General features: G+C 37.5%; 1 protein-coding gene across 1 annotated transcript in view; it reads left to right on the forward strand.

The window, feature by feature from the left end:
• The first annotated feature begins 8,761 nt into the window (after positions 1-8,761).
• Positions 8,762-23,486, forward strand: part of tox3 (TOX high mobility group box family member 3) — a 118,898-nt gene continuing 104,173 nt past the window's right edge. The window contains exons 1-2 of the mRNA XM_088080352.1: positions 8,762-8,966; positions 9,214-9,247. The gene's annotated coding sequence lies outside the window, so the exon portion shown is untranslated. The remainder of the gene's footprint in view (positions 8,967-9,213; positions 9,248-23,486) is intronic.

A 23,486-nucleotide genomic window follows, 5' to 3' on the forward strand; every position in this document is an offset into this window, starting at 1 on the left:
CTTAAATAATGTATCATATCTTGTTCCTCGGTTTTGGGATCTGAGCATCAGTTGCCTCTTCATGATTTGAGAGGAGAGGTGCTTTTCACTCTAATGAATGTGGACAGTCCTCTCAGAACATATAGTACAGTATGGAGGGTATGAATTATGGATTACGAGTACAAAGGGTTGCTATAGAAAGCACCTGATCAGATTATCAAACATTTACCATCAGATGCATGAGGCCGTTGTAACTTTGGAGGTCTGTCTTCACCTAATGGCTTATGAAGTACAGGTCAATTTCAAGATTAACTTCTTCTCCAGTGCTCATAATTAGCTCTTCATTCACTTAATACTTTATGTAGATGTACACACGATCAAATAGGGATAGCAGATCACTGAACAGAACTGATTAAGTGGATTGGGTATCTGCCACAGTGTCAATGGTCCACATTAAATACAATTTTATTGTCCTTATGAAATTCAGTGTTGCTGTTATTAGTTACAATCATTCAGTCATGATATGCCTCCAACTCAGTTTATAGGGCCACAACAGTCTTTGGTCCTGTGCTACCTTACAAAAAAGTAAGTATGTCTCGATAAGCTTTTTGGGACCCAATCCCAAACTGAGTCTATTGGAAATAACAGGTATCTGCCACAGCTAATCTTAATTTATAGTTTATAGTTTATAGTTTTATTTTTGCACAATTAAAACACACAAAAGAAGAAAAAAAATTAAAATACAGTGCAGGGAGAGGCAAAAAACCCATAGGGCTTATTTAAAGCCTCCACCTAATGAAATTAACACAAGATTATTAAGAACTCAGAAGTACAGAAACATACAGAAAAAATACATAAAATAATACCAGTGATAGCAAACTACTAGTAACCAAATATGTTTGATAATAACATCAAAAAACAGCAATAATAAAATCCAATTAAGTGCAGAAAATATGAATGTGAGACATGTAAGATGATGTTAGTGCGATAAGTGTGTGTATGGGTATGTGTGAGGGGTATAATAGATTATACTACGCTGACCCTTGAGCAATATCAAAAATACATCACAGTGAATGAGACATCTTTAAATATGGACAAAATACACCCATTACAAAACAGAGGTTAAATGTTTTTTCAGGCATCTTTTGTAACACTTTATATGAATGCAGGTTTTTACCAGATGGAAAAAATCATTCGCTGCCCTAAATCTTATTGAAAACTGACCTCGACAAGTAAGAAATTTGGGAAGATGAAGAGCTGAAGAGTTACGAGTTAAGTGTGAATGCAACTGTGAATTAACTGTAAAATAAGTTGTGAACTGCTCAGGAATATTTCCTTCACTAAAAAGTATTTTGTAAGTAAAGACACATATTTGAAAAATATTGATGTCGTAAATAGTGAGAATTTGAAGTCTCTGAAGTAACGGGGCAGAATTACACTCCTGATACCCAAGACACAATCTAAAAATTAAATAATATGGAAGAGGAGAGCTTTAACAGTTTGTGTATTTGTATTTACTGAATATTTGCTACGATACCCTTGGTTAATGTGAATAGAGAGAGGAGTGATAAATTACTTTACATGGCATCAGATTTTAGCAAATATGTGTATTTTGCCAATCTAGTTGTCTGCAGATCCCCAGGTATGGGAGTCGATTACAAAACATTGGATCAGAGCAATCTTACTTTCACACAGGCTCAGAGAGGTGAGTTAAACCACATCTGTAGTTGATGTTCGTAAGTAAAAGCTTGTCATCTGACCTGGCTTAATGGCCATGCTGCTTTGTTTAGTTTGATATTATTGAAGTTTAAATAACATTAAAGAATATAATGTCCCACTTAGTCTAATTTAAAAAAAAACAAGACTTGAGAGAGAAAATGAGCATGACAGATAAAGGAAGAGTGCACACAGCATGTAAGCAAGACAGAGCAAAACTGGAAGAGAGGGAAACTCAAGATATAAAGATTTGTACTGTCTGTTGCTGCCTGCTTGGACCATGTCAACAGTCTCACTAATTTCTATGATATTTCCGTCATTAAAATTGTTGGGGGCACACCCACGTACTGCTGATCTTTCCAAAGACATATCCTTTCATTATTTTTTTTGTTGTTTTTTTTTAATACAAGACAAAGGCATTTACACAAGAAGACATTTACTTCCTAGAGCAGTGATAACAAAAATAACAAGGCAGAATAATCATCCACAAAAGGGTCTTTCAGCCATTTAGCTAAATTATGTGAGGGAAGAAGATACAGTATTTGTATGTACATGTGTATACTGTATGTGTATCTGCAGGCTCAAACTACAATTACTCACAGTTCATCTGTCGTTAACCTGAATTAAAGGTACACAGTTAGCACCAGACTATCAAAACCTAACCACAAGTGCACAACAATCCAGTGTTAAACTAATACATCTCAGACACTAGAAGAAGAAATAGAAATATATGAAACACACTGCAAATTAAGTAAACATAACTACAATTTATATCAAGGTGCATAAAAATAATCTGTGACACTGTTAACTGCAGGTGATGCCGTCCAGTGTAGTAACCAAAGCCATATGAAAATCTGAACAACAGTAACTCGGCCAGCATGTCTGTGCACACTCTGTCTATTAAAAGCAATGTGTTTTGATTGCCCAGAAACAAGTTATTGACCACTAAGCAATAAAAATGTTGCCAAAATAAAATATTAAAAAACACCATAAAACAAAAGCATAACTTTGTCCTGTGATATTATTTTAGTTATCAGTATTGCTCTGCTCCAGTGCGCACAGAAAAATCCTTGTAATTAAGAAATCATTGTGTATTTCATTTTCACACTGGCCTCTTGCTTTGGAGAATTATCTGTAAAATACCCCTCCACCATGAAAATATTTTCTCTGCTATATTAACACAGATGGGTACAGGCAGTCTGACACAGAGTGATGCTTACTGAGGTTTCTTTAAAGACCCCCTGAAGCGCAAATCAGAGCTGAGGTCATAAGCTGTGGTTGTGATAAAAAGGAAATATGAGAGTGAGCTGTGAGCCAAACTGTGGTAAGGTCCATCTCTTAAGTGGCAAAGCAACAGCAGTATTTCTTGAGGTCGCAATAAAAACAAACACAGTGATGAAATATGGTTGTATCGAAACATGTTTTATAAAAATATTACACACATATACCACAATTACTGCCCTTTACTAATATCAGGCTCGTGACATAGCTTACATGTAAACTTTTAGGGCAGATGGGGGGATATTATGAGAGGGGTTAACGGTCTCTGTTAATGACTTCAGCCACAATTATGTTATTTTTTTCTGTTTAGGCTGTGCATGAGCATTGCTATTTGGTCAGCTTTTGAAATTCCTTTGTAATTTCAAGCATTATGATGGCACGCTGTGTTTTCAAAGTGCTTTCTCTTCAAATCTGAGATCCAATTTAACAATGCCATGCAGAATTTCACAGATTTTCTACTCTTTTCTCTTGTATCTGCATTGTTTCCTCTCTTTTTGTGCTTAAATCTTGCTTACTGAGATAGGGACAGCTGCGTGCCTTGCTAAGTGCCAAGCACCATCGTTTATTTTCTTTGCACACTGCACCCAGATGTCTTGGAAAGCACAATGTAAATAGTTGTGTCACCACAGTAGAAAGTAGTAATAAAAAACCCTCATGTGCATCAATGTAACTTTTACAGTGACAATGTACATTTACAGTCAGTCACTTTGCTTTATAAGTGAATTTCTGATCAGTGAAGTTGCCATCTGTGTTAGCCCATTCAATGAACGTTAGAGAAACTTCAGTTCTACTATGCTGTTGGTGCTGCAATGGTTTCCATTTATTTACACAAAGTAGCATAGGTATTACACTTAAGTGACATTGCACCTGCTGTTTCTGGTACCTCTGAGTATAAACAGAGAGTGAATTGAGTCTATACCAGGTCCAGCACCATGCATGGTATTTGACAAACAGCCTATCTTAGGTCTCCATGAACATTGCAATTGACAAAGTTAAGATGATGGAGAGTCGCCCTGTCAAACAAATGAAGAATTGTTGGAACTGTAATTATGTCAGTAAGATGGACCTGCAACTCAGCTCAACACAGGATGGAAACATTTATATTCAATCAAAATACTGTTGTTTTTTTCATATACTAAATTTCATAATATATTGATTCCATGTCTTGCACTGTTAGTAAGTGTAAAGAGAGCTGTGCGAGATGCACAAACCATCTGTCACTCAGATGAACACGATGACAGCAGATCATAAGTTTACTGTGTAAACGCACATTCTTTGAATTTGCACTCAGTGAACTCAGTGTACCAGATGAATGGAAATTTTTGATGAAGCTGGACATTTTCGTGTCATTTCCATGATCAGAGAAAATCTCATCCAACATCTGTATTTTTTTTTTTACTTTTTGTGTTCTATGTCAATTCAAACTTGTGAAATGTCATTATTGATGTAATGCAAAGCTACTAGTTAAAGTAGTGTTTCACCAATATAAAGAGGGTCCTCACATAAAACTAGGCTGTCTATGGTATAGAAAGACGCAAATACTTTTGAGATTGGTGCTACATGACTAAAAAAAAAAAGAGAACAAGGACAGTGGCTGTCACTTTTGCTCAAGAGGCGGAAATACCCACAATCACCACAATGCACTGTGCCCTCCCAGACAAATAAATGCTCTCGCTGGTGGGTGACGTCATGCAATCTCATCCGTTTGACACGATAGCAGCCAGCTGGTAACAAATGATCACATATTACAGATAAATAGTAAGCTAAAATCTGCAAACATTTGGGCCAAAAATAGGTAACACAGTAACATAACATAATAACAATAAAATAATTGCTTTATATTGATCAGCGCTTGTTAGTTTCACAATTTGATCCCAGTTTTTTCAACAACCATTTTCACTGTACAGGAAGCAAAATGGAGGGCATTTCCTGTTCGTAAACTCTCACTTTTACAGCTGAAAAGGCCATTAAAATATGTTTCTGAAACACTTAAGGAGAGAAATAGGCACAGTGCAGTAAGTTAATATTGATTTATATTCTATCAGTTTTACAATGTGATCAGATTTTGGTCTGACTTTGAGAGAAAGAGAGAGACAGAGAAAGAGGGGAGCGGTTTTGTCTCTTGATCTTTTTCTATAGTCTTTGCATCAGTGGTGGCAGCACAGATAATGGGCAATGCAAAAATGCAGAAGCACAGCATGTAGTTTATGATACAGTCCGAAAGGCAGCGAAACTCTGCTGGATGACATAAAATACCAAAACCTGAGCCCAGATGTTTGATATTTATATTAAAGCAATATTTATTGATCAATAATAAGATATTAAATATAGGCCTATGTACAGTAAGCTGATTAGCTCGTCACTAAAGCAGCTATAGCACTTGGGCCAAATGAGTACTAATTTAATAATGTGAATGTGATGAAAAAAGGCACTCTAACAATCAAACTCAGATTGTAAAAACCGTCTTTAGACTAATTGATTATTTGAGATTAAACATATTAAAACATATATGCTACCAACATTCCTTTTTAAATATTAGTGTTGATGGCTACTTAGGTATGTTTTTTACTGCCTAATGTACTTTTGCAAAAGAAAACATGAGCATGAAGTCCTACTGATGTAGCACCTGTTCATTTTTCCCTCAAGGCAATTCTTCCCTGAATGTTCAGTCACATCAAATTAGTAGAGTGTGAAACCAAACTCTATTGTCTCTCAATCAGCCAGTTGCCAGTCCTCTTTCCATGTGCTATCCAGCAGTTAAAATAAGACAGAGGCCTCTTTTTAACATTTCCTCATGAGCATACAGGTTAAGTGCATCCGTCATTCAACTAAATGTAGAAAAAGTGAGATCTCTGTATAGTGACTGCTGCCTCACCATAATTATCAACTTGCTCTCAGCTATCATCACCTAAAATAACTTCACAGTTATAGTGAAATATTTTCACAATATCACAGTTTATTTTTGGCAGATCAAATAATACTGGGCTGCTAAAATAATACAAGTATATTTAGGTATAACAAGGCACTTCATTCAGCTCCAACAGGATGAGGAAAGAGGTCCATAGGCTCTAAGAACTTACTAAAGTGGTATGTATATATGGAGTTCATTGTGAGGAATAGTGATGAGGTGTAAAAGCATCCACAGAACAGCTGGGAGCTCCACAGTGCAGCTGCAGTGCTTTGCCGATTCACCCTGTACTCCTGAATCATTCATAAATGTTTACCCAGTACTGTATACAGCAAATGTTTTCCTGCATTGCCGTTTAGACGCTTAAGATCGGCCGGGGCTCCTATCGTAACATGAGTCCAAACTTCAGTGCTACATTAATAATAGAGAGCTACAAACAGAAGGTTAAGGACCTCCTGATGCATGGGCAGCGAACTGAGTCCATCCCCGAGTGCTTCATAAAGGCTGCTACATGTCACCCCATCCCCCTCCTGTCTGTTTGGCCTCTTGCACAACCTTTAGACATGGCGGCAAACATCTAGGGCACCGAATCATGAGCAGTGAAATGATCACTCACAGGTGACATGCCTAATAGTCCCTTCAGTCTACCACTTTAACCTGACATGTTCAATAAATTCCCATATAGGCACTGATGATGGATCTGATATCAGAATTACAGACTTGTGGTGACATGCACTCCAATGGGTCCATCATAAAGTACACTCATATGCACTGCAATAACAGAAAAAAAAGTACTTTAGACAAATGGAATAAGCTACCTGCAGTCTTTCAGGATGGCTTTCCCTAGTGACCAGATTTCATCTCCTTAAAAGGAGCCATTAACTCCTAGTGACAGAGAAATGAATTTGTTCTGTAGTGAGAACAGCTTCTCATCGGCAATCATTAGTTTAGCACTCCATAATCACCCCTCCGTGCTGTGTGTTCATCAGTAGGCCTGCTCTGCTGGTGCTATCAGAGACTGAGGCCACTATCATCAAGGGCACGATGTGAAAATTGCTCCATAAAACAAAAGTAATACCCAATAAAATAGGAAAGCAACTGGCACTTGCGACATAAAACTGAAAGATTACCATGGAAGTACATGGTAAACATGTTGCTATTCCTTAGATGTAATCCAAATTGCAACCTTGTGGTGCTACTTTACCTTAAGACTTAGAGGTCTCATCTGTATATTAAGATGAGGAATGGGGCTCATAGATGAAATGGTTTTCAATAAAGCACATTTTCCTGTTAAGAGTCCATGATAGCAGTGGGAGAATAATTCAAAAAAGGGATGCTAAGATTAGAGAAAAAGCCATGTGGTGTTTGTGGCTTTAAAGGTTCTGCGGGAACAGGAACAATCTGTCTTCATTGTAGCTCTGACTTGATGAGGCAACCTGAAAGGTAATTAAGTTTGATATGTTGCCTGTGCTCCTCAGCCCACGCTTTGAGAGAGTAACAAGCTCCAACAGCAAAAAGCGATGTTTAAGTTATGGCCTGTCATCTCATATTTTCTGCCCCTTACGATTTTTCACTGTCACAAGCACCAACTTATAAATTCTTTTTGAACCAGAAATAATATAACATTAAGGCTTCTTCACACTCCCAAGTTGACTACTGATGAATGCTGAAACATGTTTTAATCTGGGAGGCATACAATAAACACAAACAAACTGTTACATAAAAACACTGATAAACACTGAAAACTTCAAACACTGTGATTAATTATGAACTTGTGAAGAGCATTTTATATACATGTTTATATTTATTTACATATACCACTGGTCAGAGTGTAAAAAATGTTTTTTTTTCTTCCTGGAAGAACTTTTGAGGACCTTTCATGACATTGCACAGGGATTCTGAGTGTATACCTCCCTGAAGCTCATATAAAGACTGCTTTATTAAGAATAAGTGTGAGCTGATGAGTCGACCGAAAAAGGATGCTGAAGCCGCACCACTATAGATGTTTAAGGGTAGGTTTTGAAATAGTTCTCAGTTATTTTATGTTGTTTGTTTATGCTATGTGTGTGTGTGTGTGTGTGTGTGTGTGTGTGTGTGTGTGTGTTAATGTGAGGTTTTTTTTTTTTTACACAAATACAGATCATAAACAAACATTTTTTACGAATTAAAATTTACATTTTAAAGTTGATGTTTGGACAGCACACACTAACACAACAGCTTCGGCTTTAAAACAAACGCCAAACCTTTAGCCATTACCCCTCCATAACGTCAGCAACTGCGCAGCACATACACAAAGGTATATTTGACTGAATACATATATATATATATATATATATATATATATATATATATATATATATATATATATATATATATATATATATATATAAACCCATCTCTATCAAGGTATCACAAAAAGTCAGCACAGACCAAACTATAATACAATTATAGGCTTTTCTACATATGCAATAAAAATTACCCCCCAAAAAATTAAAAAATATTACTAAATTTGTTAATGTAAATTGAAAACAATTAACATTTATACATTTTCAACAAACTAAAATATGTTTATATTTGGTATAAATACACTTTAACTGTCCAAACCCAGCTCTGTCGTGGTGTCAGAGTCAAATCAGTACTGACAAAACTATTACAAAATTATAGGTTCATCCGACATTTACTATAAAAACCTATCAACAAATTAATAAAAACTATTCAATGAAATGAATATTTTCTTATTTTTTTTTATTTATCTCTTACAATGATATAATAATGATTGTTAGGTGTCTATGTTGTCCAATCGTAAGTCTCTATTTGATCACGTGACGAGACGATTGCAACTATGCCAAGGGAAGTGCGAAATCCTCCCAACAATGAGAAACAACGCACACCGAGGCAAGCCCAGCGAGCAGTCAGGCCATTCAAACACAGAAGCGGGTGCAAGAAAAGACAGGAGAGAGAAGAACAGGAGGAGAGGGTTGCAAAGCTCCTAAATTAGATGTTCTTGTTTTTTTTTTCAAACAGTCCCCAGCCCAGGGACAAGCCCCTCGCCGTCCTTACCGTGTCAACAAACATTTATCAGGTAGGCTAACGTCAGCAACAAGCTAGATAACATTGGTCTAAAAAAAATATATATAACATTTGGCTGTTGTGTAAATTTTAAGACCAGGCATACATGTATTATGTTGGCAAAGTTGTAGGCTGCTGATACATTAATGTCTATACCAGGTGGATAGCCAGCCTGTGAATTATTATGGTAAGCTAACTAAAGGTAAAAGTATGTGTTCCTAGTAGCAATATCCGTTATATTTACATACTTTTCCTTGCAGGCCTAACCAGTCAGAGACAGAAGCATTCAAATAGGTAAGTACAATTGTCTTTTCAGGGGGATTTTGGGTATCTGTTGGGCCGCCGTGCCCCTGTTTCTATGGTTGTTATTATGTCAGGTGTCTGCGGAGCACCTGTTTGATTGTGTTTGTGCTTTTGTGGCTAAACTGTGTGCGTGCTGCTGTAGCTGGCAAGTTTTCGGGACTTGGTGTTGTTTGTTGATAAGTATTGCAGCTCTCTTCTGTCTTATCTACTGTACTGTTTTGCCTTTATGTTGAGGAGTGCTGTTGTCGTGAGGTTGTTGGACTAAAAAAGCCTAAAAAAAGCCTGAAAAAAGCCAAAAAAAAGCCTGAAAAAGTCATTTCAGCAGACAGTGAAATGAACAGCTCCTCTGCTCTCAGCTGCTTGTTGTCATGTTTGTGAACTTTGACTGTCACAGCTCTATCCATGCTTCTGATCACTTTCTCTTTGACCTCTGTGCTCTGCAGATACAATTGCTGGGGTAACATATTCCCACTGTAAAATGCAACACATGGTTGGTACTGTATACATATATATATATATATATATATATATATATATATATATATGTATGCTTAACTGTGTGTGCATATCTAAGTGTGTGCATATGTTTGTGGGTGTGTGCTTCATTACTAAGGAGCCCAAGGGCCTGTCACAATAGTCTGCACTGGGGCCCATCCTTACTAACTTATGCCACTGGTTGACTTCTTTCAAAAACATGTAAAGATGGCAACAGGCAATTTCACAGTAAATGACCCAAAAATTAACAAAAAGTTCATAAAAAGTTAGGCCTACAAGAATATTACTGGCAAATCAGCAATAAAAAAGAAAAAAAGACCTGAAATAAAATAATATTAATATAATATATAATATAATAATAATAAATATAAACATAATAAATATAAATACTAATACTTATACTCTTCCCTATTTTGTTTACTTAATATCAAGGTACTTTTCACCTGAATACTGTGGTTACGATGGGGTCACATTGAAGCTAGCAGTCAACACTTAAACCTCATACTGTCTTATACACATCTGCAATCACAGCAATTAAACTGGACATACTGGGTTAACTGGGCTGGTGCTCATGGGCTTCAAGCTGTTCACTTTTAAAACAGGGGTCTACACACACACAGCATGTTCAACACCTGCTTAAAAACACATGTCCCCAAGGAAGAAATCAACTGGCCTTTTGCAAGTTAGGCTTACAGTAAAGAAGTGCACCCTAATTAGCCTCTGATGTTTATCCAGCAAGTTGCATAAGCCAGTCCAAAAAATAAGACACAAGGAAAGAAATTACTAACAACCAAAAAGGCATAGAAGAGTTTTAGCTTCCTATCCAGCGCACAATGATCAGATCAGAGCCCTGGTATTTAAAATGTGATGGATGCTTTTGCCCAGAGATTGGATAAGAACGCCACATATACACTAAGTGTGTAGAGAGAGAGCTTACTGTGTTACTGTATGCTTATGGCTGATTTAAATAGAAAAGTGCGCTTTTCCAAGTTCTGTGATCAGTGTTTTATTGTGTTTCACTGTTCCCTGTGTGTATAACAATAGCATTGTATAAATGCATACTATATTATATGATATATGTATATATATCATATACTGTGTAAATACAGGTGATGTTTTAAAATAAATCCAATTTAAGATTGCAGGAGACTGTAGGCTGTTTATTTTTCCATGAGGGGAAATGATACATTTAATGGAAATGTGGCCTTAGATCCACACTGTAAGCAAACAGTCTCAAATACATGAAAGATATCACCTTGGGACAAACACTGCCTTTAAACATAAAAAAATATATTCATTCAAAAATATTCATTATAAATTCATTACAAATGTCATCATGTCAGGGGCGTGCACAATGAAATGTATAACTACACAGTTGGATTTAGCCATTCATTCTGCTTGTCTTTATTGGTTGTTTCTCCTAGAAAGGAATAAGTAAATTTAAAAATGTTCAGTGATTATAAAGGCTCTATAGAAAACAGTTTCTTGTACACATCAGTAGGTCATCAGTGACTTGGTCGGTTAAATGTATCTGTGCCATTTATTTGTTTGACCATAATGATTATGGTCTGCTTCTAAAACATCCTGTTTTTAAGTGCTTTGGATAAAATGGAATAGCATTGTGTTTGTGTGTGTGACATGAGTGATTCTCTATTAAAGTCGAAGCCTCAATCTATTCAAGAACCTTTGCTGCACTATCTTCACAATTGAGTTAGCTTGGTGCAATTGCTGTCCATTCAATGGCTGAGAAATTGAGTTTCAAGCTCGAAGTGCTGCCAACATCATGGAATGAGGTAAGAGAGAGAGAGAGTGGGAGGGGGGAGAATATACTGGAAAGTAAATAAATATATATTTATCCTCCCGAGCCCACATTGGATTGAAGGCACATGTATGTATTTAAAATGTGACACATGGAGAAAGTTTTTGACAGCCACGTCAAAGCCCAAATGTTCTTCATTTGTCCAGCACTGGTTTGCAGTCATTAAGTCCCAGCATCATAACCAAAGGCTTACACAACCTGTCCCTCCTCTATATGCAAAGCAGTGATTACTGAACAGGTGATAAATTGTGTTATTTTCTCCATCTCACCAAGAATTGCTCATTCGTGGAAAGGTGATTTGAGCGGCCCACAATTACATAGCTTGAGAGAGAAAATTGCGCACTTGACTCTGCCAGGGTCCAATTGGTTCCAACTTCTAGATGATGGGCAATCAAGGCCGTATTTATTTGGTCATGTTTGGACCCAGGAGTTGATTGAATTTTGGTATCAATCCCTATCACTATTTTATACTTGATTGTGTATGCAAAGTATTTTGATGAATGCTTGTGTTGTTTATTTGCCTTACTTGGAGCAGCGTGCATGCCAAGCATCCCTACTGTATGGCACTGCACCCCTCTGTGGCTCATGCTTGTCATTGTTCTGTCGCTTTGATCAGCCTGAGTCAATCTTCTTTGCTTTTGCTGCCAGCCATCACAGATTGGCTAGACTATGTGACACAGAGCCAAATGCAGAGCCCGTCTCTCCTTCAGAAACAAATACACTCAGAAATGACCCTAAATTTGGTTGTGTTGTCATTATATCTGGAATGACGGCCATATGGGTCCATATGGCAGTGCTTGTCTGAGGCACCATATGTTATCAGTGCAAGCAGGCTGTAGTACTCATTTAAATAATATTGGTATCTCAAACCAGGCCTTATGTTGCTGAATTCCATCACGCTTCTTAAAAAAAAAAAAAAAAAAGGCTTCTTCATTCCTGGAATTAGAGAAAGTAACCGAGCTTAAGGATTTCATGATTGGGCCTCATTTGAATAAGAATCAACCTTTCTAAAACATTAACCATTCTCCATTTAAAACATGTTATATTTCAAACTGCCATATGTGGCACTGATTGGTTTATGGCTTGGTTTTATATCCGAATGCGCCTCTTTCTTTCAGACAAAGAAAGTAATGAAATTCCTCCATATGCTACTATAGAAAGCATCAAAAGAAAACAGCTCGCCTCTATTGCTTTCACATTGTTTATTTGACTGAGTGGACACACAAGTCCTGTTTAAACAGTACAGGTTGATGAAAATTGCTTACAGACCTGGCTTCTCATCAGCTGAGCCCCACCCATCCTGTCCAGTCTCTGTCAGTTGGGGTTAAGGATAGCTACATGCAGCTCCACAGCCCCCCCATCAGAAAACAAGACTCGTTCTTAAAGCAACACACCAGGATGCTTTTAACTCCCTCCAGGCAATAAAGGGACACAAAGTGCATTTTATATAGAGGTTGCAAGGTTGCACTTCATTACAGTGTGGACATGTAGACATGCCTATGGTGTGGCTGCAGTTTATTTGGCAATGCAGAGCCTTAGAGATGGTAATAATAAAAAAAAAGGAATGTATGCAGGATGTTTGATTCAAAGCTCGTAAGATTCTGTTTACACAGTGGAAAGATGGTCTTTGATAAAACATTTTCCCCTCAGGTGCTGTAACTTACTCCAGGCTTGGGCCATGGTAAATGACGCAGGGGATCCACATGTATGGTAACACACTGCATGAGATGAAAGTTGACATATACAGTACATGCAATGGCCATTTTATTGCCTGTGCTAGTGGCCTTCTTATGGGGGAGACAATGTTGGTCTGACAGACAATATTTGATTCAGACTGGAATATCCCAGTAACCACTGGACAGATTATAATGAAATTATGTACAGACATTCTTAGTCTCGATAGGACAAGACTACAGTATGCTGATCACCTGACTTTTCCTGGAGGACCACCAAGAGGTTCACATTTGTGTTTAGCATAATGTCTCAACTACTTTGGATTACCATAAAATTTGTTGTAAATATTTATGTTCCCCTCGGCATGGTGATCCACTGTCTTTTCATCTAGCGCCATCATCAGATGGTTTCAGTTTGTGTGGTTTATGACCAGAAAACCTGAAAAAAATGAATAACCCTCCTATAAGCCTTAGCTGTACTTTAGATTTAGTGCTAATTATCAAGTATAGGCAAATGTTAGTTTGCTGTAGAATCTGCATGAACTGAGGTGAAGATGCAACTGTGTGAGCTGAAAATATATTTCAGCTTGAGAAAAAATTGTGCACGTATCCCTGGCTTTATAAACCTGTTTCATAAATATATAAAAATAAAGATACAAAAAAAGATGACAGACTGGAGAGTAATGACAGAAAAAAGCTTCTAATTTTTGTTGAATTTTGCTTAAAACAAACACGCATAGAGACCCTCTCCCAAACCAGACTGTTCTCTTTCACTTTTCGTACCTATAGCTACAAAAGTAATGAACTATATTAGAAACTCTAATTCGTCCATAACTCATGTAATTGTGAGTCAGGAAAATTTGATCACATGATGTGCTGCATTTCTCCTTCATATTACCAGAGTGATTGAGGAAGTTAAGTCACATACTTAAAAAAAAAAAGAAAGAAAACTGACAGTGTACCCATAGGAAGGTATGTTAGGAGGATGAACTGGTCAAACAAACACAGGACTTTGACACAGGAGACTGTGGTTTTTGTCCCATCTGAAACCTCAAGTTGAGTTATTTACAGTTCCATTATGTTACGGCTTACATTATATCACCATGCCCAACCATGACTCTTTTCCTAAAGCTAACCTAACCTAACTTAACCGGTAGTGGTGCTGATTTGCAAGATATCATAGGAACCATGAGCATAACTTTCCATAAGGTATCATATGAACAGTGTATGAGGGTATGTTCCTCAGACACATGGAGCATCTTTTTCTAGCTTGGCTACAGCTAATATCTGTAGTTGGTGCATTGGATGTTTGGGACACATCAACATAGACTGTATAAATCTGCATAAGTGATGTGAGGCAAAAACTTGCTTCTCTCTCTGTGTGAATAGACCTTTATTCTTGTTATGTTGTAAAATACTTCTGGCAGACAAATTATTGCAGAGACAATTTGTAGTCCTGCTGTTGTCTCGACTTCACTGTAAATATATGAGAAAGAAATCCTCGCATTCAAATTTATGCAGAAAATACGGACTTTTTCTATAATTGTACAAACTTTAGAACAAAACACACACTGAATTGTCCTCCTGCCAGCACCCAGTGATGCTCAGGCACCCAAATTTGAGACAGATAACATAAACATTTCAGCTTGAATAAATCCAAAGCCACCCTTTGTCTACAAACTTTGCCTTTGAAAAAATGTCATTGGTTCTTCTGACAAAGTTGTCACAGGTCAAGTTGTATTTCTTATGGGTACTGAGGCAGACTCACACTGGAGGTGAAATTAAAGGGCAAACCAGTGGAGCATTAAAGAAGAGCTATGAAAACCAAACTTGGAGTATTGCTTTACAGCTGTCATGTGAAGGGACATACAGTACACTCTCAGCCTCCTTCAAAGGGCCTGCTGAAGGTAAATAATTCAGAAAGCACAGCCAGGTATACTTTGCTGAGAGTTTTGCTCTATCTGACTCTCTCACTGTGTTTTGTCCCTGCCATGTCTCAAATAATATATGAAAAAAGAAAAAAAAGTACCATTCCTCTGTGGAAAATTGGATTTTTCTTTCAGTCTCCTAACAGAATTTGTAAACAGAGCTGTAGAGTTTGATGAGGTCTTGTTGAGGTAAGTCCAGAGGCCTTGAGGTAAAATGGTAGAGAATGAGAACATGGAAGCAGCACAGTAGTGGCTTTTTTTCCTTTCACAGGGTGGAAGTGGTATGTGATTTGTTGAGACCATGGCTCAACATTGACAGGCATTGCTCAGTTCTGATACAAAGTACAATCAGTTTTAATCTTGTCTTTGCTTTTCACACTTGATCCCCTTTCTTTCCAGAATGTGGCTTTCTCTAAACACAGTGTACTTTGCCAGTTTTCAGTTTAAGTAAGTTTTCCTTGTCTTAACTTATTTAGCTTCCTGTTGTTTTGTAAATTTGGTAGATCAACAGAAATGTAAGCCCCATGTGGATATTAAAGTATATCACATCATCATCAGAAACGTTTACCACCACAACAATGCATTAGCACTTTTGCTAAAGGGATTAGTCAGACCAGTACTTTGGTCCAAATATCTAAAACCACTAATACCTGTTACGTTAATGACATTCCCATCAGCCCTTAGCTGTAGTAATATTGCTTGATGAGACTAATGTAATCAAAGTCTTTCTATGTAGACAACAACTACCTTTAACAACTAGGGTTGCAAATTGTAAACACTGCTCATTCCTCATTGGTAACAATAATGTTCAATTAATCTTTGACTGTGACTTCACAGAAAACGTGACATTTTTTTTTACCAAACAATATCAAATAAATTTTTTTCCCTAAAACAAAGCTCACAGCAATGTATTGCATGTTCTCCAACAGCTTTGCAGAGCCTATAATACATACTGTATAAAGATATATAGGTCCAGTTATATGAAACACAATATTTCAAAATACAGTATTCCACTCATAGTTAAAATGTAATAGGAGACAACACATCATCTTTGTTTCAGAATAGAATTATTGATTGATTAAATTTTACACGTTCGATCAAATTCTTAACCACCGATTGATCAATCATCTATTAATTGTTATCATCCCTAGTAAAAAGTTTTTTTTCCAATGATTCTGAAACCATAAGTACAGAGGAAGACAGTGAAAATCGTGATCATACCTGCAAAACATCAACGTATTTTGACCTATTTCATTATATCAGTGCATGAAATTTCCTTTCTTGTGTGTCAATACCTTTTGTATTGTTTTTTTTTTATTGAGTGATCAGTTGAACATTGTGGACTGCTAGACTGGACTGTGGGCTGATTGATTGTTTGAATACCTGGTTTAATGTTAGCAGTTGCATTCTCTATTTATTTATACTGTATGTGATACAGACATATTGTTTATTTACTAATGGAATCTGATCTCTTGCGTTTCTACATGGATTATCACCATTTCACCACCTGTCCAGGGGGAACTGTGAATTTTAACACTAATTACAATGAAAATTTGATCTGAGAAAATGAGAATACAGACACTTTTTGTTTATAGATAGTACCATGGCAGTTATATAGCAGAGGAAACTCTATGCGCCAGTAGTTTAAAAACACAGAACAATTCCCATCTAGGAGATCACTATTGCAGCCAACAGAAGAAAAAAGCCAGTCCAGGGTGACCTCTGTATGCAACAACTCTCCTGTTCCATTAGACCAAAAACACTTGAAACTACTCTGCTGAATCAAAATTGAATTTTCTCCACTCTCATACTCTCCATATCAGCAACAATGCATTATCCCTGCAAGGTCAGCTGGGTCATGTTGCTCGGGCTTACAACAATTTAGTTCACAGTACCTTTATTTTGGCAAGGCTGATTTGGTGATTGCAGTCACTGTTAAACACTAAATGCCATTAAACTCTTGTTAGTGGGAACTCTGCTTGTCCATTGCTTTTTCCATTCCATTTGCTGGCTATTTAGCTGAACATACAGTTTTGCTAAACTAAATTTAGAGCCTGATTGGTTTCAGAAAAAATAAGTTAGTGTACAGCATATCTGTAGCCATAATTGACAGTCTGCTTTAGCTTGAGTAGAGCGTGTTGTTGTTGATCAGCTGCTTTTTTATAGTTAAATTGACATTGAGTTTTATGTGTAGTTGACATCAGATGAAAGAATTGTGTGTCCAAAGTAAACACATTTCAGGAAAGAAAAAGCTCAAAGTTCAAATCAGATTCAATGGTGTGAAGGCAGAGCAACAGCACTGGAGACCCATAGCCACAGTGGGATTCACCAAATGGAAAAAGAGAACAGAACAGAATAGAAGTGATATAATTATAGCAAAGTAAAATACCTTCTCTGGCAATGACACTACGCAGCTGCTTTGATTCCATTTAATATACTGTATATACCCTCAAATGTGCAAACCCATCTTTATCGTGGTATAAAAAAGTCAGTATCAACCAAACTATAACAAAATGATAGGCTCATTCTACACATACTATAAATACTATCAACAAACCATTAAAGGTTGTTATTATTTCAGAGCACCTGTTTTATTGTGTGTGTATTTTGAACTGTGTGCGTGCTGCTGTAGCTGGTCAGTTTTCAGGACTTGATGTTGTTTGTTGATAAGTATTGCAGCTCTCTTCTGTCTTATCTACTGTACTGTTTTGCCTTTATGTCAAGGAGTGCTGTTGTTGTGAGGTTGTTGGACTAAAAAAGCCTTAAAAAGTCTGCAGTCATTTCAGCAGACAGTGAAATGAACAGCTCCTCTGCTCTCAGCTGCTTGTTGTCATGTTTGTGAACTTTGACTGTCACAGCTCTATCCATGCTTCTGATCACTTTCTCTTTGGCCTCTGTGCTCTGCAGATACAATAGCCCAGGTAACACATTTGCCTAATTGTGTGTGCATATCTAAGTGTGTACCTATGTGTGTGCATGTATTCTTTGTAACCAAGGAGCCCAAGGGCCTGTCATAGTAGTCTGCACCGGGTCCATCGTTACTAACTTACACCATTAGCCAGACTGAAATAAACTGGATTGATTACAGTGAATTTTTGTATCGACATTCAAAAATGTAATTATGCATTTTTAAATTTTAATTGGCATGATTCTGCAATTTAAACCAAATATTTGAAGTACATCTCCTTTTTAATCTTTTGTTTGTTTGTTTGTTTTTATCTTTGTGTTCAGTATAAATACCTCTCAAATCATATTTGCTCTCTTGTACTAAAAAAATGTATATAGTCTGGGAGTGACTTTTTGCTCTGAACATGATTTACATTATTTTATAATATAACATATCATTACATTTCATGGTTCAGCAATTTAAAAACTGTGAATTAGTATGATCACAGTAACCAGCCCTGTAATACGCATGGCTTGTTTTTGTGTTCAGACTATTGAATTTGTAGTCGTTTTTATGGTCAACCCCCACAATTCCATACAGGAAGATATATAAGGAAGTAGAAGTGAGTAATAAATAACAAGGTCATATAATTTAACATATCCTTAGATTTATAGAGGGTTGCTAATGACTCTGACAATTTCCCTTTAATATAGTCAATATGTTGTGTCCATGTTAATTTATTATCAATCATCTCCCCTAAAATCTTTCTCATTATGACCATATCAACATGATTTAGTTCCCATTAGCCTCAACTGTGCATAACACCTTGCAAACATCAGCATGTTAGCATTGTCATTGTGAGCATGTTAGCACACTGACACTTTGCTGAGTAGTCTCAGTGCAGCCTCTCAGTACCAAAAGCATGGCTGAAGACTTTAAGTCTTGTTGACATTAAAACATTTGTTTGAAAGCATGTTGTCTGCTTAAGTGGTTGGAGGATTATGTTGGCCTTTGATGTGAATGGAACTGAAGTTAAATTTACTATTAGTGAGATTGTGATTTCATTGTGTTTTTGGTGATTGTATTCTTTTAAACATATTTCTTCACATTTTGGCAATATCCCAATTTACCTCCATGTAAGATTCTAATTTTCCTTTTAATTAATAACAGACACTGGCTGGAGATGAGACCATGACAGTGAATCGCACTGATAATTTGATTCTCTTGTTGCTGAAATGCCCCAGTAGTTCATAGCATAAATGTATCATGTGATATCATTTTAAAATAGTTACACAGTCTGTTTGCTGCACAGGCCCCACAGTTGAGAAGCATGAACTGTTGCTGCAGTTTTGCACAAAATAATTAAGAAAACCTCATCGTGCAGAGTGTATTGTCAAAAAGAGGACATCTACTCAACTGCTGCTCTTCAGTGGTTTCAAAAAAGTGCGTTGCAAAAACATTTTGCCATATCATGATGCCCATAACTAGATTTTTTGTAATCTTATGTCTGCATAATTTATGCAGATCTTATATATCAATTTCTAATTTGTGGCCCAATTCAACAACATAAAATATGCAGCCCCAATATCATTGTTCTTTGATGTAAAGTAATTTGAAAAAACTCTTGAGGGAAATCTTTCTTAAATAAATAATGACAAAATAAAGAGAATGATTAATGGCAGAGTGATGGATTCCCTTGTGTGTGTGTGTGTGTGTGTGTGTGTGTGTGTGTGTGTGTGTGTGTGTCCTTTTCATGCTTGACCATGTGTTGACTGTGTGTCTTTAATTAGGGGAGGGTGGATTTAACTGATAATGGCCAGAGTGGGAAAAGACATTGGTGTCATTAGGATAATCAGAGCTCTAAATGAGGTTTTGATGCAGTGTGTACGACAGGTGTAGTGGCAAGATAGGGGAGGGAAAGGTTCCTCCAGCATGCTCCAGCTGTGTTTACACTCTTTGTGTGGAACAAAGGGGCCTTGTCATATCCGCCATGATTGATGCGGCTGCAGAAGAATAGTTAGAGCATATTTACATGAAACACCGGCGGGAGGACCAATACAAGCAGGCCGTTTTGTGTCGCCATCATTTGTCCTGCACACTCCGCGGCTGTGCGCTTGCCAAGCAGCCATGCTGCAACACAACAGCCTAACAGTTCACTGTGTGATGAAATCAGTTTACATTTCTGGGAATGATTCACCACGGGCCTTCCGGACACTCTACTCCTAACATATCCTTCGCTATCACGTGTCATCTCCAAAGCAAACCTCTCCAGCTCTGCCTCGGGGAAATCACACCGCTCCAAACATCTCAGTGAGACATCTCTCCCTCATGTTTGTGTCATCCTTGTATCATTTTGAATTGCTAATGACAAATGATGTTCTGAAGAGAAATCATATCAGCGTACTCGACAATGAAGAGCATTAAAAAAGAGGCAATAACGGCACTCTTGACTGATCATTCTGGAGATCTCATCTGCAGCAAAAACATAAAGCTGCTCTGTTCTATTCCGAGGGCTTCGGATGAGCCCAGTGAGTTTGGGCTGATTTGAAGAACAATGAAGTGGATGTGCTGTTCTATAGACTGAATAATGAGGTTGTGTGCCTCAGAGAGCAGCCCCCCCCTCCCCCTCTCTCTCCCTCCCTCACAAAGACACCATCCCCCATCCTCCCCTCCTCTTTGATGGAGCTGATATATGCATAAGCAACACTTTCATGGGGTGCCAAGTATTGCAGGGTTAGTGCTTGGTGCCCTATCTATGTCTAATGCTGTGATTACTTACATCATATCATTTCCACCTGAAACGCAAGTAGCATGAAAGCTATTGGCTTAAAACCAGCTTGTTATAATTACTGGTGAAGCTGCCTCTGAGCTGTGTCACCTGATTTCACATGCTTTTAGTATGTTGTATTCTGTTTAGATCACTCAGACATGGTAAAAAAAAAAAAGATTTTAACCTTTCTGGTACAATAGAAGTACACTAGCCCATGGCCTCTGACTGAGAGAGGGCATTATTTCTGTTTTAATGGCTGCCCAAACACATAGGGAATATGATTCATGCAGAGCACAGCATAGTTATAGCAGAATGTTGTCTCTCTCCAGCCCTGAAATACCATGGCCTTGACTAGATTCCCATGGCTATAATTAGATACTGTGGTTCTGAACCCAAGGTGAATCAATGTCTTAAACATCTCCTTCTCCTGCTGGATACCAAAAGCTTCATTTTTTTTTTTTTATCCCCCCTCACTTCATTTGGTCTGGATCAAAATGAGCACCGCAAAATAGTCCCGCTGTGTTATTGTTGAGCAGTGCTCGGAGGCTCACTGAATGCGGTTTCTTCACTCGTCGGACCACAACGGAGTTCACCGTACTGTATGCAAGCAGCTTTTGTGGCGGGCCAAGGTTTACTCCCGAGGGGTTACTACACTCTTAATCAAACTAATGACCGGCCAATAACGAGGACAGTTTGTGCAGATCTGTTTGTGCCAGTATCAATAAACTAGTGGGTTTAGTGTTGAAGCTCAGCCAAATGTTATTGTGCATTCATTGTAGTGTGTTTTAAAAGCGAGGTCAATGTCAAAGCCTCATTGCACACAAATGAAAATATCTCCATGCATTCATGCCTCAGTGCTTATGAATACATACATAAATAAGCCAAAGGAATCTAAACAGATATGTCCCAAGAGCATTTTTGTGTTCTGTTGATAGCATTCCTTTTAACGTACACTCCTTGTGTTTGTATACAAGCTGACATGTTTCAGCAATGTGAGTTTAATATTTCTTAAACACTGCAGCGATTGTGTATGATTTGTATTTCCAGTGCTTCTGTTCTGGGGTGCAGCACTGCTCTGTGTGTGTGTGTGTGTGCTTGTGTGCATGTGTGCGTATGTGTGTGAAGAGAAAAATAACATTGTGTATGAATAGCATACTTATTCAACTGCTTGGAGATTTAAAAGGGGATTACAAGGTTTCTCTCCAGAGATGAATTTGCTCCATTTAAACAAAACTCAGCTCAAATCCAGGAGGCAGGCCTGCATGGAGTTGATCAGCTGTTTAAGGTGCAGTTTATGGAGGCTTAAAACTCTTTAATTGACGCTTTCTCCCACAGTTGAATAGTGCGTCTCCGGAGTAATCAGTATGCATTAAATCTCATCTCTCTTTGTGAATATTAGTCTTTCTATAGAAGGCAGGGAGAATAAAAAAGAGATGTGGGTCCCTATTCACAAATACTGTGATTTAAAAACAAGAGAAAAAGGATTATTCATATACAAAAGGCTTTTTGCTACTGCTATAATTACTTACAGTATGTTTGTCAAATAGCAAGCAATTTCCTAAGTTGTAATTATAACATATACTTTCATTTCTGTAACATTTCTTTTCAGCAGAAGGATGATTCCTCCACAAATTAAACATTTCAAATAGCCTTGCCAATTTCTTTTTTTTTTTCCTCCTGTATGCAGATGAATACTGTATGAGCGTGTTTTACTTGAAGAGCATGGGGAGAATGAATCTGTGATTAATAGAAGAATAATGGAAGTGTAATAGAAATTACATTTTGAACATTCATAATCTGCTTCCCTCTCTTTGTTCAAATACAAATGCTTCAGGCTCCAATTTTCATTTTCACTTTGAATAATGAGACGGTAAATTGAAGTGCATGGCAGGCCAAGAAAGGGAGAACTTTCAAGTTCAGCTGAAATGTATTCTGACCTTGGCTTTTTTTTTGGTGTCAAAAATTCATCTGATGCAATCAAAGGGTGATTCAAATGTAAATCAGAAATGTACTATGATCAAAGTTAAATTGCCATTTGACTTGTGCAAGGCGTTGCATCTCTGTCATTGGTAAGTGATATGCATAGTACATATCTGCTGTTGGCGAGATAAGGGGAATATACGTGTGATCCATCATCTTGTGCACATAATAATAAGGTCTTTTTCCTCCTCCTGCTCACTGCTGATGCATGGCTACGATGACTTTGTGCTGCATCTTCAAGAGAGGGGGATTTTCCACCCCTGGCTTTGTATGTGAGCCATCAGATGGAGTATTGCATGTCACTCATGTCACATGTGATGTTTTGTTTTTTTTTTAGAGCTAATGTGGAAAGTAGGGGCTGAAACCTATATTGAATTTAAATATAGGAATCTGTTTCAGTGGAGGAATCAAGATCTGTGATGACACGGCGGACACCATCCTCGATATATACACTAACCCCCTCGCCCTTAGAATTCACTCATATCATAGAAGGGATTTAATTATTTCATTTCCAAGCTGCTTGCAGTGAACATTTTTTGACACTGAATATTATCCGGAACAGTATTGAAGGGGAATTCCACTTTTCCACAATACATTTGCATAACCCTTCAGCCCCTCTGCCCTCTGAGCTCACAACTGCAGCAAGGTTTCATTTGATCTTTTGTGCAGGCGCGCGTG

This window comes from Plectropomus leopardus, chromosome 1 (genome assembly GCF_026936395.1).
Source record: "Plectropomus leopardus strain MGB_pleo_1.0 chromosome 1, ASM2693639v1, whole genome shotgun sequence".
Classification (NCBI taxonomy): Eukaryota; Metazoa; Chordata; class Actinopteri; order Perciformes; family Serranidae; genus Plectropomus; species Plectropomus leopardus.